This window comes from Equus caballus, chromosome 19 (genome assembly GCF_041296265.1).
Source record: "Equus caballus isolate H_3958 breed thoroughbred chromosome 19, TB-T2T, whole genome shotgun sequence".
In the NCBI taxonomy this organism is placed as follows: Eukaryota; Metazoa; Chordata; class Mammalia; order Perissodactyla; family Equidae; genus Equus; species Equus caballus.
Genome location: NC_091702.1, coordinates 1,532,107 through 1,545,298, shown reverse-complemented (window position 1 = coordinate 1,545,298; position 13,192 = coordinate 1,532,107). Strand labels below are relative to the sequence as shown.

Sequence of the window (13,192 nt, the reverse complement as noted above, 5' to 3'; positions counted from 1 at the left end):
ATGGAGGAGCCTGCATGGTGGAAAGGCCAGCTCAGCACTCTCCTCCCCAAACTCCCAATGGGCTCGGTCCTGGGGTGCTGCCACTGGTGTCTTTAGCCAACTGTCATCCTTGCAGCTCACTGGCAGGCTCTCTCCTGAAGGGGCTCAGAGCGTCACCCTGCGTGGACACTATAGCCCACCTGTCATGTCCTGAGCGCATGTAAACACCTCTGCTCACCTTTAGGGAGCAGCTCCTCCAGGTCCTGGGAATCCTCCTTTCAAGAGGACACTCAGAAGAGAGAAAACAGCGGTCAAACCACAGCCCCTGACCCACTGTAGCTGGTCCTAGGGCCAGACTGACCCACACAGCCACCCTTCAGTAGTTGCTTCTCTATGCCACACACCCTGAGACCCCCTCCATCTCAGTGGGGCCCAGATGGATGACCCAGTTGTTCCTGTTTACTTGCTGGTTGGAGGGCAGCGTATGTCTACTCATGCTCACCACACATGGGAGCACCACGTCTGCACAGATGAGCACTCGACCCCTGACCTCTAGTTAAGAAGGGGTTGGGAAGAACCATCTAGAGCAGGAATCAGGCTGGTCTCCTCCCGAGGGACCCAGTTCAGGTCAGCTCTGCACTTAAAAGGCCCTGCTGTGCAACTCAGCAGAAGGAAATGACTCCCCACTGCCGAGGAGCTGCCTCTGTGGGGGCTCACTGACCTCAACTCACCCCTTCTAGGGTCAGCCTCGAGGGGACCCAGGCCACAGGTGGGGATTGCCTAGGCCACTTGGCCAGCTACCATCACTGACCACTGCACTTTCGCTCCACATCAAGTTCAGAAACTCCACACAACTCCTGCCATCTCCTTCTGAGAGGCACAACCTCACCCTCACCCCCGTCACTAATTCCAGAATATTTTCATCACCCCATAAAGATTCCTCAGGCTTTAGCAGTCACTTCTCATTCCTCCCTCTTCTGTGACCCCTGGCAATCACTAATCTACTTCCTCTCTCCCTGGATTTGCCGACTCTGAACATTCTCATAAATGGAGTCCTGCAATGTGTGGCCTTTGGTGTCTGCCTTCTTCCACCCAGTATCACGTTTCCAAGGTCCATCCACGTTGCAGCTGTGTCAGAACTTCATTTGCTTTATGAGTGAATGAGATCCCATTGCTTGGATAGATCGCATTTGGTCATCCATTCTTCAGCTGGTGGACATCAGGGTTGTTTCCACCCTTTGACTACTGTGAATAGTCAAACCTGACCTTTGTCGGGACCACCATCAGCGGTGATGAACGTCCAGCAGAGGAGCAGCATGGCCAGGGCTGGAGGGTTCTGGGGCCTGGTGAAGGTGGAATCATGAATCCTTTGGAGCAAGAACTGGGTACCTACCTGCACTTGGTTAGGGTCTCAGTCCTGTTATTCTGAGCCCCACATGGACCTGGGCCAGAGTTTTCTCTTGTGTCCTTGGTGACATCTCCCAGGCACAGCAGAGCATCTTCCTGCCCTCTAGTGGAGTGGGGACCTCAGTGAGGCCTTGGACAGGTTTTCCATTCACCATAGGTCCCTCCACCCTTTTCAGCAAGAACTGTACCGGGTAGCAGTGGGAATGTTGTGGAGCCTTCTCCTTACCATACCCAGGCACACACACACACACACACACACACACTACAGACACACTTGCTGCACAATGTAAACACAGAGAGACACATACGCAATTGTGCACATGCACACACTCAGACAGATACACAGAGACTATTATGCACACAGAGAGACATATACACACATGTGCATGTGCACACGTGTGTACATGTCTACATACGGATATACATGTGCACAAATGAACATGTAAATTTGTGTACAAATGCATACACGAATGCACACATAGACAGACACATATGCAGATACACATACATGCACACACACACTTAAGCACACATCCACAGGGACAAGAAGATGCCATTTGCATTTGGTGGAAAGTTCTGGGAGCAAAATGGAGGAGGAATGAGGGACAGGGAAAGCAGAGGCCACTCAGGATATTTCAGTCAGAGATCTCATCCCAATACTTCCAAGTCTCGAGGTAGGAAAGGGGCAGCAGCAGCAGAGGGAGGAGGTGGACTGCGGGCATGCATCTGAGCAAGGCCCCAGGTGGTGTGGGGAACAGAAGTGAAGGGTACAGAGGGTCAGTGAGGTCTCCCAGGGTCTCACTGGGAGCAGTGATGAGAATACAGAACACAGGAGCCAGGGTACATTTGAGAGGAAGGAGATCAATTCCGCCTGCAGGGAGAAAGGCAACTGCAATGGGAGCCGTGGGCATCCTTGTGGGGATGTTTAGAGCGGGCTGGATGCTTTGCTTGGAGTTCAGGAGGTCTGGCGGGAAAGGGGAGGTGAGGGGACGTCAGCTCCAAGGTGGGATCTGTAGCCTGGACTGGACCAACTCTCCCAGGGATGCTCGAGGGACGGGGCTTGTCGAGGATCCCTGGGGCTCGTACAATAAAGGCCAAGGCGAGGTGGAGGATACACACAAGGAAGCCATTGTTTATCTTGCTAACTCTCAATGCAGATGTTTACCACTTCCCATTCTGATGACATTCCCCCTTCCAGATATGTTTTTTTCAGAAGGAATCAAACCCAAGAGTAATGATGGCTAATTACAAAAATTTAAGAACATCCATTCACAGGATCCAAACAATATAATCACCAACTACACGGCAAACTTGAAGGGCCTTTATGAAGGTCAGGGAGTGGCAGGATCCTGTCTCCAGGTCAGCCTAAGCCAGAGGATAAAAGGGCAGCTGGCAGGCCAGGTGAGCAGGGAACAGATATAGGGGCTCCCACTGGGCCATGCAGCCCTCCCTCCTGAAAGCATGGCTAAGTCTGCTCTCTGTGCTATGAGAAGAGGGGACCCAGTTTATTCCCACCCACACTGAAAAGGTGAGGTGAGAATATCAGTAAGGATGAGCAGTTGGCCTGTACAGGCCCCAGGTCAGCCACCTTCACTGGCTTAGAGTCTCAATTCTGTTATTCTGAGCATCAGGTGAGCTTGGGCCAGAGTTTCCTCTCGTGTCTTTGGTGATGTCTCCCGGGGAGAGCAGAGCATCTTCCTGACCACTGCCTGAGTGGGCAGTTCAGTGAGGCCTTGGACAGATTTTCATCCACCATAGGTCCCTGCCAACCCCTTACTTCTGGTGAAATTATGGGCAAGTCAGGTAGCCTTTCTAAGATGTAGTTTCTTCAGCAAAGTCATGGTTTGGAAGGAACTTTGCATATTTTAAGTCTACCTATTAATGTGAAGAATGTTGTCCCTATTATGTGCTTATATTTTGCAAGGTACTACACTGTGGTCAATATTAAAAGTCAAACACATTATTATCAAACATGTTATAAATTTCCAAAATCCATAGTGCTGTTGAAACAATATTTGAGGTCTGCAAATATCTAGATGACACCAAGTTCCCAGTCCCTACACGGGGACCATCACAGCCTCACCTCCCTGGGACCCCTCTGTGCCTCTTGGTATTTTTGTGACCTGGACCGCCCTGACACTCGGCCTTGGGCTCCAGGCCTCCCTAACACCTCACCTCCCACTAAAGAGTCCAGCGTTTCTTCCCCCTCTCTGCCCATTTGTCTCCCCATGTCCACCTTTCCTCTCTGGGTGATTGTCAGCTTTCCAGCCTAACTCTTGTCCACCTGGGCCTGAGGAGACAAGTGGTCCCCTCTCTTTGCCTTTTCTCTGGTATATGCCCATGTCTGGATCTTCCCTCTCCCTCACCCATGAAAGGATTGTTTCATTCAGTCCTGAGATTTAACCTCAGCCTCTCAAGGAACGTGAGCCGCAGAAGACACAGGGATGAGGCAGGAGCTGGTGCTGGGAAACCAGATCCTGGTGGGTGGCCATGTCCAAGATCTTGGGAATAGCATGAGTATGTGTGCTCATCATCGGAACAAAACTGCACTTGATTTCAGGGGACAGAGCTTGACAATGGTAATGGTTTAGAGGATCTGGAGCCCTCAATAGTGTCAGGGCAGAGGAAGGGCCGGCAACACAGTCATAATAATTTTTATCCTATGTTCCCAAATTACCTAGTAAATGGATAGAGAGATGGTGAATAAATGGATAGTGGGTGGGTGGGTGGATGAATGGATAGTGGATGGTTGATGGAAGGACTGAAGGATGGTGGGTGGATAGTAGGTGGATGGATTGATAGTAGGTAGTGAATGTATGGTGAAAGGATGGAAGGATGGTGGATGGATGGTGGGTGGATGGATGGATGGTGGTTAGGTGGGTGATGGATGGATAGTGGATAGATGAGTAGATGGATAGATAGATCAATGTATGGAAGGATGGATAGATGTTGCATGGATGGGGGATAAATGACAGGATTTTGAATGGATAGTGGGAGGAGGGATGGATGATGGCTGCCTGGCTGGATAGTGTATAGATGAGTAGACGACTGGATGGATGGATAGATGAGGGATGCATGGTGGATAAACAGGTGGATGGATGGATGGATGGATGGATGGATGAATGGCTAGATGGATGGAAGGATGATGGATGGATGGATAATGGATGGATGGTGAATGAATGGATGAACAGATGAGGGATAGATGAATGGATGAATAAATGGTGGATGGATGGCTTGTGGATGTGTGCACGATGGATGGTGGATAGATGGATGGATGGATGGATGGCTAGATGGATGGATGAATGAATACCTATGAGGCAACGATTGCGAAGGCACACTTGGACACTTCTAAGGTAAGTGAGTCTAATCCAATTGAGCATCACTGTGAGCTCTATGCACATCTGCTCCATCTACTGCTCTGCCTTTCTCGTCCCTTCCTTATTCTGGATTGGGGAGATGTCCAATTCTGACAAGGTTGTGGTCCTTTCACAGTTCTCCTCTCAATGAGCTCATCAACAGCCCCTCCCCTTCAGGATATTAGGGTCTTCGCAGTTTCTGTGGAAATCTCATCGGACATTTCCCACTAGTGTCAGCTTCCTCAGCTGACGCGATGGGACGGCAGACTCAAGTGGAGGGACAACTTGCTGTTTGCCTCTCGTATCTCCATCAACCATATGATCTCTTTCCTTGTTTCACCTGACTTCACAGCCCACTTTCCTGAGCTATGGACATCTGCTCTGATATTAGTCATTTTAAAGACATCTGGGCTCAGTCCCTTCAATCTTGTTACATTTTTCTCCATAAAGCCCTTATCACCGACATCTTTTTTCCCAAGCTTTCAGGAAAATGGTATACAAAGTGCTGAGCAGGAACCATTGATATCACCAGAGTAAAGTGATGCCATCCCTGCCACCCTTCGGCTTCAGAATGAACTTCAAGGTTTTTGGAATTCAGAACGCACAACATGGGGGTGTCCCTCCCTCTCGTCCCACCCCTGAGCTCCCCAATACCAATCCTGGGGTACTGGAAACAGGCCTCATCTCCTACCTGCACATTGGAGCCAGGCAGTGGCCTGCCATATAGGTCCTATGTCTTCTAATTATTAATGTGCTGGTGTTTCTAGGACACTTCACACGATAAAGATGGTGGTGGTGTTAATGAAAATAAGGGAGAGTCACCACCATGTACTAAGAACTAATTACAGTGTGGTTCCCTGGGTAATGCTTTACTTGCCTTCTCTCATTCACAACCCGCAAAAGCCCAGTGCTGTGGGTATTTGAGGAAGTGGAGGCTTCACAGTTCTCACATGAGCTGGAAGGTGAATAGACTGATAGGCACTGGGGATCTCTGAGCCCAGAGTGCGAGCTCTGGACTGGCTTCTGCTGAGACAAAGAACAGAGGCCTCTTGTCTACAAGACAGGTGGGCAAATGGGCCAGGGGCAGCCATTGTCATCCTCTTGTACCCAGTGGGGCCCCTGGTGGACTCACCTGGCAGCTCAACTCTGTAAGCGAGATGGGCAAGGAAGAGGTTTGGGGTATTCTCCATAGCACACCAACAGCCTCTCTAGGATCCTGTTGGGAACTGTCAGCAAGACAAGAATTATGTGTCCTTAGACCAGGCCTTATGGGGGAATTGTGAAAGTCACTTAGTGAGAGGCAAAATGCTCTGTTCCTCAGGGGGAAGTGGGGCTAGTCAGGGCATTGACTGTTCCGTTAGCTCATTCCATTCAGCCTACCACATGTGCTGGGTGTTGTTTACACCATCCTGGGCACTGAAGACAAGGTAAATAAGATGAGGTCCCCACTCAAACTTTCAAAGTCTTCTTGAGTGGCAGATGGGCAAGCTTTACCCAAGAGGAATGCCAGTCCTGAAGCCTGCAACCCACAGCCTCACTGTGCTTGAGATGGGAGGACTTCACCCAGGAGTGATCTCCTGGCTGAGGTTGGGGGAGGAGGAGTTTGCAAGATTCACTGGACAGTCTCCTGACCATCCATGCTATGCAGCCACATCAGCAATGCCTGGGGACATTTGTGAGGGAGGTCACGGAGGTTCACATGCTTCAGGAGATCATGGCAGTAGAGTGTGATGAGAGGTGATGACAGGGGCTATGGGATTGAAACTATCCTTTCATTTTTTTTCAGCAAAGATGCTGCAGAACCCCAGTTCAGTGTCCTTGGTGTATTGGGGTGGGACTGACAAGGCAGGGGCTGGGCTTAATGGATAAAATGGTGGCACAACCCTGGGTTGGAAGAGGCAGGATAGGCATTGAGAGAATGAGGAGCGTGCCCTTTGGTTGACAAGTCAGTATTCACACCCTGGAAACCTTGGGATGCTTCCAATGCCAGAACAGATCTCGAAGGCAGCTCCTGTTTTCTAGGAAGGCAAGTGGATGCAAACTGTTTATAATGCCCTTTGTGGAATCATTGCCTCAAAATTCAAAATCTGGTAGTGGCCACTGGCTCAACTGCATGGATGGCCTTGGCTTCCAGGGGGCAGCACTTTTGCTGGAATGTGCCAGGTGACCACCCAGTCTGTGAATCTGGGTGAACCACCATGTGACAGACTCAGCTCCTACTGTACTGTGGAAACCTCAGATCTCTACTTGGGGAGACAGTTTTTCCTTCACTGCTCAGAGCTGTCAATCATCCTGGCTCCTCCCCACCCATAGCTCATGTTCTTTCCACACCCCATCCAAGGACCAACTTTCTCCAGTTTTCCAAAGCCCGGGCACGCCCTTCCGTGATCACCCCTCCACCTGTGAACCTGTCTCGCTGCAGCTGGCCTCGTGCCCAGGGACAGGACAATTGTGCTTCCCCGGCCTCACAGGATCCCCACCCTCAGGGGACACAAAAGTTGCTGGTACAGAGCCTGTCACCTCCTCTTATTTCATTCAGAGACCAGGTCAGGAAGTCTCAAGTTCAGGTCACCTGTTCCTAAGCTCCTGCAGCATTTGAGAGAACTCGTGAAAACAAGCCTCCGGCAGTCTTGACTGATGACAGCGATCCTGAGGCCAGCAAAGAGACGCAGGGTGGACAGCCTCCCTGCCGGCCACCAGCCGTCTCCACTCTGCACTGCTGGGGTCTGGGCCTGCATCCCTCCTGGCCACGCAACTCCCTGCATCGGGGTTTCCCCCACGTCTGCTCTTCCTCCTTCAGGCATTAGGACCTTCCCCAACCCCACAGGCCACAAGGAGTCCAACATGGCTCTAACCCATGTCACCTCCAGGGTGGCAACCCACCATCAACGTCTGGTTCATCCTGGAGAGAGACCATGGTATCGAGTGCTTCAGGGACAAGATGAATAATCAGGGCATGAAGATGATGAAGCTCTTGAGTGGGGCTCTCCACAGAGCAGGAGGCACCTTAGGGACAGTGGCATGGCCACAGAGAAGGGGCTGCCCACAAGGGCTGGCACCTCTGGCAGCTGTGCTCAGCCACTGGGCCAAACTGCACCCTATGCGCTGATCAGGGTCCCTGTGTGTGTGTGTGTTCATGTGTGTGTGTGTTCGGGTGTCTGTATAAGTCTTCACTGTCTGTCTCTTCACCATCACTGCGACTCGACCCTTCTTGGTCACTCTGCCATCCACCCAGATGATCCTTCTGACATCCTGGACCCTCAGGGCCCTGTCCACCCTCCTTCACTCAACCCCTGCCACCCACTACCCTGGCCTCACTCCACACATATAAACCTCTCCAGCATGACTGATAACCCATTTCAGGCCAACCCCTTCCAGTTGGCACCCAGTGGTGTCTTTGCAGCCCAGTCACTGTGGGCTCCCTCTCCTCACTCCTCCTCAGCCACTGGGTCTCCCCATCTGCAAACTTGGCTCCATGTTCACTCTCCTTCCCCTCCATCACGTCCTTTCTTCCTCTGCAGACACTGAGCTCCGGGACAGCCCCACGCTCCTGACCTGTAGCTCTGACCGACCCCTTCCACGGTCCTGGCCAGGTGAAATCCACCCTGGGAACCCAACTCTCTGCCTCCTCCGCATCTGCCCCCAGCCGGGAAAGGGGCAGAGGCTGGTGCAGTGAGGGCTGGTCCCACCTTCACATCACAACCACAGACTACAAGGGCCCTCAGTGCTGCCCACACCTCTCCCAGTGTCCCCAGAGGACCTCATTTCTCCCTGTTCTACATACATTTCACACATTCCTTCTCTCCTCACCATACACCCTGCCTCCCTGTGCAGGACAAATCTTCACCCCACACAAGACTCAGTGCCTGGATTGTGTGCACTATATGTGTACATGGCTTGGTGGGGCAGGATGTGGGTGTGACATACACATTGCCAGCTAGGAGGGGCCTGAGGTACAGCTTCTGAGACCCAGATTTCCCCAAGTAGAGGCCAAGCCCAGGAGGCTGGGAGAGACTGACATCCTAAGGGAGACAGAGTCCACACCAGGGGACTCTCCCTTCTCCAGGATGCACGTCTTGGGAAGGGGAATTCGTGCTCTAATGGTCCAGGCTGGGAAGACGGGGTTCCACTCAGGAGGGGCTAGGGGCTGATTCAGGGTGAGAGGGAGGAGAGTGGAGGCCCTTGGAGTCTGGGCACTGGCAGTCTGAGCCCCCTTCTCTTGATGCCCCCCCCAGCAAGCCATCGAATGTGGGGATGTCCCTTAAGGACAGGCTGTGGCAGAGTGGACAGAGCACGCCTGAGCCCAGGGGGTTCCATCCTATCCCATCCACAGGGTGTGATTCTCTGCTCTCCAGGACACAGGGGGCTGCCTTTCATGTGGAGTCTTCAGATAAATGAACCACCTCAGGGTCCTCAGCCACGCAAGCAGCTCCTTGGCTCAGGCTACTTCTGTCCAAAATGGAAAAACGCACAATGAAGAATATAGAAACGACCTATAATCCCACCACCGATATCCAGCTCCCTTCACGCCCAGACCTGGTCCTTTGTGTTTGAATGGGGATCAAACCGGGAAATTTGTTTTTAAATTTTCGTGGCATTTCTATTGCCCTCCTGACTCTTCAATGTCCGAGCTGAAAGGACTAACCAATTAGAGATGACCTGGTTTAGTTCCCTTCCTGTGTTTACAGATGGGCAGGAACTGAGACAGGGAAGGATGGAGGGGCCCCAGGCCTTGGACCCTTCCTCCCGCACCTCAGCATCAGCTCTGCTCTGTCCCCTCAGGCTCACCTGGAGACTGTGTCTTGACTGGATCCCCCTCCTGCTCCTCCCTCTGCCACAGGACACCATCCACCAGCTCCCTCACCTAAAGAGATAAGAACAGCAAGAACAACTATAAAAGCCGTCATTCAAGGAGTTCTTGCCCTGTGCCAGCAAGGAGATAATTATCTCACTAAGTAAGAGGAACCAAAATTAACTCATTTTACAGATGAAGAAACCAAAGCCCACACGGTTAATCAATTGGCCAGGGTCTCTCTGACATAAGAAGAGGTTAAATCCAGGATATGAACCCACATCCATAATTCTGGAGTCTTGCACTAATAACTATGCCTTGGAACTAATCAGTAAAAAAGTCTATAATCATGTGATTGGATTTGCAATTTGGAGCATAGCATCCATACCAGAAAGTATGGAAATCGTACTTGCATAGCTCCATGAATTATCCAAGGGAACACACCCGGCAACCATACTCACAAGAAACAGAAGGTGACTAAGCCTCCAGTGGCCCCGATACACCGATCCCAGGTCACTGCCCTCACTCGCCCAAGGGGAACCAATATTCTAACTTATGAATTTGCTTTCCTTGTCTTGGAACTGTGTTTAAACAAAATCATGCAGAGTTTCTTCTTCTGTGTCTGACTTCTTTCATTATGCTTGTAAGATTCATAAATTTTCTTGAATGTGGCTGTGGTTGATTTTTATTTCTGTATACAATTCCATTTTAAAACATATAACCCATTTTATTTATCCATGCCACTGCTGATGAACATTGGGTTGTTTCCAATTTGAGGAGGTGGAAAAAACCAAAGTAGTATCTTTAAAAGTACACATTTTTGTAAGAAAGTGATTTATATATACTTTGTAAGTATGGTCATGCATCGCGTAATGACGGGGATACATTCTGAGAAATGTGTCGTAAGGCGATTTTGTCGTTGTGCAAACATCATAGAGTGCACTTACACAAACCTAGATGGAATAGCCCGCCGCACACCTCAGCTATACGGCACCAGCATCAGATACACGGTGGATCATTGACCGAAACGATGTTATATGGCACACGACTGTACTGAAAAATTTAGGGAAGAACATACGCTAAACTATTAGTAAGAGTTATCTTTGGGTGAGAGGACTTTTTTGTGCTGTCAGCATTTTCTCATTGTCTTCACTGAGTATGTATTGCTTAAATAATAACAATTTAAGTGAAATCCTACTGTGTCCCAGGTGCCCCAACAAGCGCAGGGCAGTTAGGAAGACTAGGACCCGACCAGGACCAAAATGCAGGACTTGATAGTGAGACTGGCATCCAGACCAACTCGTGTTAGGATCAGGGTGACCCGGGCCAAGTGACTTAACTTTCCCTACCTCAGTTTCCTCCTGTGTAAAATGGGGATAAGAACAGTCTCGCTCCTGTTATTATGGAAACATGTTTATGATTTATTGAGTAAAATAAAATTTAATGGGTGTAGAGTTTCACATCTAGAAGATGAAAAAGTTCTGGAGATCTATTTCACAACAATGTGAATATATTTTACTGAACTTCAAAATGCTTAAGACGGTACATTTTATAGCATGGTTTTTTTTTTAACACAATAGAAGAGAAACAAATTAAACTACTTTAAAAAAGCATCCTCTCTCTCATGGGGTGGTCACGAGGACTGTTTTTGGGGAGATAACGCATATAAAAGTTCCTGGCGGGCATGATGAGCATGCTTGTTATGCTCCTCTACTCCATGCCAGGTAACTCTGCAGCAGGAGTGCTGGTGTCAGAGCTTTGCAACGAGGCAGTAATGTTATCACTACACTTTTAGCCAAAGTTCTGTTCACGAAAACACTTTTCCAAAGGTAATTGTTAACCTCAGGGGGCAAAAAAAATTCTTCGCTAGGAACAAAAGGGTGGCCGTGATGTCACTGAATAAACCACTGTGTCTGCGAGCAGCCCCTCTCTGCACAGACACGGCACAACCGAGGCAGAGGGTCAGAAGCATCCCTAAGCAAGATGATGGAGAAGGGTTGCCTTCCATCCCTCACACTGCCTTCAAATAGCCTAGGTTGAAGGGATTTTTCTGATCCCCTTATTTTTAAAAAATACACAGCCCAGGGCAATTCTCATGCCTTGGCTGCCCCATGCAGAGAGGGGAGGCAGAGTCACTGGGTCTCAGAAGCTGCGGGCTCACAGCAGGGCTTGGAAAATCAGTATCTGTCTCTGAAGTGATCCGAAGTGCTGAGACCTTTACCCCAAACGGCAGTAGGCAGACATTAGCAACAGTCTTTCACAGCCTTCGAAGATGTGGGTTTCCTTCCCAAACAGCCTCGAAAGGCAGCAACGGGAGCTATCCTCTAAGATGCAGACATCTAGAATTCGGCTGCAGAAGTGCTTTCCAGAGAATCCCAGCTCTGTCTGCAGACAGGCACAAGAGACAGCTGGACTCTGGGTGACTGTGGATGGACCTACACCTGAGCATCTCCTCTCTCAGAGAAGAGCACAGCACTGTGGCTAACAGAACACCCTAAATGCTTATCTTCGAATCTAGGTCCCGTCACTAATGACCTGTGAACCTTTGGGTATCATTCTTCCCCACTCTGTGCCTCAGTTTCCACATAACATACAGCACCTCTTACTCAACAGGGCTTGCCCTGAGGATTAGCTCAGACAAAGGAGGGGCAGGGACGCATCGGGGTTTTCTTTTAGTCACATAAGCACTCAAAGGAAGTTAGCTACTCTTCCTAAGAATGCCTAACATGCAAAAGCACAATTACTGGAAAGTGAAAATCACAAAAATTAACTTCCTGCATAATCTACTGGTTTTTAAATTTTGCCTTTTCCTGAAATAAAAGAGAATTTTGAGGAAGTCTTCAGACTCATCAAATCAGTCACAAGAAATCTGGATGAGCACTCTCTTTCTGAAAACCAGCGTTCAAATACATGGGCCCAACAGAGACTGGAGGACCAGCAATAAGTGGTATTGTGTTACTCCTCCTCGTTCCTCCAGCTCCTTCACCTCCACCCGGCAAACCCTTAAAGGGAAAGGTCTGTGGTCTTCTTCTCAGGGGAATGAGGAAAGAGCCAGACTCCTCCTCCACAGCCAGGACAGGGGCGGGACCAGGGGGATCCTGTCAGGGAAGGCTGGAGCCATAGAAAGTTCAAGAACCATACCGGAAAGTGACCTGGACCTGACAACTGACCCTGGGGCTTCACAAGCCCAAGGTCCACGAGTTCCCAAGGCTTCCCTAGAGAGAGCACCTTCAAGAGACACCTTTAACACAATACACACGCACACACACAAACGCACACACAGAGGAAGACAACGTCATTGTGTGCTAATGAGAAACCCAAAAAGTACACGAAGTATTTTTAAATACAACCTATTTTTAAACAAAACATCAAGACACTAGATTTAATAAAGGAATTTTTTTCTCCCAAAATGTGGATTTCTATAAAAACTCTTACAAAAGCATAAAAGACTGAATCACACTTAAATCTATATCGTAGGCCTTACCACAAATGAAAGGAGGAAAATGACACAGAAGCAGGATGTTCTAGAAATTCCGGGCAATCTAGTTGTTGTATTAAGACTGATGAAACACCAAATCATTTCTCCCTCTCCACTTGAAGTGAATCTGGGCAGGAAGATGAACGTACGAAACCATTTCACTTGCTATTTGAGGAATTC

General features: G+C 49.5%; 1 protein-coding gene across 8 annotated transcripts in view; it reads right to left on the bottom strand.

The window, feature by feature from the left end:
• Positions 1-13,192, bottom strand: part of LOC138919042 (heparan sulfate glucosamine 3-O-sulfotransferase 4-like) — a 100,665-nt gene that overhangs the window by 69,695 nt on the left and 17,778 nt on the right. For 4 of the 8 annotated variants that reach the window (XM_070243010.1, XM_070243011.1, XM_070243005.1 and 1 more), the window contains exon 2: positions 9,531-9,606. The exons of 3 other annotated variants lie outside the window; for them this stretch is intronic. The gene's annotated coding sequence lies outside the window, so the exon portion shown is untranslated. Of the gene's footprint in view, positions 1-2,019; positions 2,351-5,874; positions 5,969-9,530; positions 9,607-13,192 lie in introns of those variants that run through there. One more of the 8 variants, XM_070243012.1, reaches the window with a different exon arrangement.